The sequence below is a fragment of the Apis dorsata genome, unplaced genomic scaffold (genome assembly GCF_000469605.1).
Source record: "Apis dorsata unplaced genomic scaffold, Apis dorsata 1.3 scaffold_85, whole genome shotgun sequence".
Taxonomy (NCBI): domain Eukaryota; kingdom Metazoa; phylum Arthropoda; class Insecta; order Hymenoptera; family Apidae; genus Apis; species Apis dorsata.
Genome location: NW_006263383.1, coordinates 58,753 through 60,326, shown reverse-complemented (window position 1 = coordinate 60,326; position 1,574 = coordinate 58,753). Strand labels below are relative to the sequence as shown.

General features: G+C 18.6%; 1 protein-coding gene across 6 annotated transcripts in view; it reads right to left on the bottom strand.

Moving 5' to 3' along the window:
• LOC102672386 (elongation of very long chain fatty acids protein AAEL008004) overlaps positions 1 to 1,574 on the bottom strand; it is a 50,702-nt gene that overhangs the window by 17,841 nt on the left and 31,287 nt on the right. The window lies entirely within an intron of this gene.

The following is a 1,574-nucleotide window of genomic DNA, read 5'->3' as shown; positions in this document are numbered from 1 at the left end:
TATATATATATTATTGCTAATTAGTATTTTTGGAAACAAACAGATTAAAAAAAATATATTTTAATTTCCTGATTATGATTATGATTAACATAATAACATATGTATACAACTTTTCTTACAATATTCTTTGAGAAACAAAGATATAGATTTTTTATTTTTAATTTTGCAGGTCATTCTATAATACATACATTGACACATGCTTCATAACATAAAAAATAAATGTATACAGCACTCATTAATTCATTAATTTACATTATATATCATTTATGCTTTTATTAATCTTAACAATACCAATCATTAACAATTCTATATCATTAATAAAAGATTGCAAAATAACCTATACTCAATTATAATTCACTATACTCAATTAAAAAAAAAATATGTTAAAATAAGTCTAATTTTCAAAATGTGATATACAATTTCACTTTTAATTAAATTATTATTGTATTATAATATAATTATTATATTATATTTTATAATTTGCACTTTTCATAAAAGAGAAAAATTTTAAAAAATTAATGATTTTATTATTTTAAAAGTTCATAATTCTTTTGTCATTTTGAATTTAAAAGATGATATGTTTAATTCTGCTTCTTCTAATGAAAAATTAAAAATAAAAAATAAAAAAAAAATTTGATTTTAATTACTGATATATAAAATAATGACAAATAGTGATAAACTTACTTGTAGAGTGTATTATCAATTTGATTTTTCAAAAATTACTATATCACATTTTTTATTTTCTAGTTCCACTTCTCGTACTTAAAATATTATTTTGTATTATCCTTCTCTTGTGATACGAATTAAGAATTATTGTTTTAGAAAATCATATTTCACATAACTGAAAATATATGTTCCATTTTTTTTTGTTATGAAAAAAATTTACGATTTTGTAAAAAATTCAGTTTCATAATTGAATCTAGTTTACGACAATAATCACCTGATTCGCGTTTCTCAGAAGCACTTAAGTACTACTATGAGATCATAGTTCACACCACTCAATGATACAATCTGTATTTATATCAGCAAGTAATTCGCGATTATATCTGTAGATAATTATGCGTGTGTAAGATTGTAGATGGATCCTAAAATTACAAAAATTGACGATATACGTGTATGAGTCACGAGAAACTGAGGCTGACGAGCTGCTATAAGAAAATTGCAATAATATATGATTTAATAATATGGTAAATCTCTAGTGAACAAGTAATTTTTTTTGTATTTAACTTCAGTTTTTTTAATCTTAATTTTTAATTCATTTATGATGCATTATAAAGAAATCTGGAAAAAAATCTGGAAATATTTTATAATTCATTCCTAAATTGTTAAAGATAGTTATATAATTGTTATAAATAGTTATAAAATAAATATATAAAATATATAAAATAATTATTAATTATATATTATTATATATATTTAATTATATATAAATATATAAAATAAATAAATATAAAATAGTTATATTAAAATATGTAATAATTATATATTTATATAATATATTTATATGATAATATAAATTTCATATATTAAAAGCGATTAAATTTATTAAATTTATTAGATTTATGGACTATGAA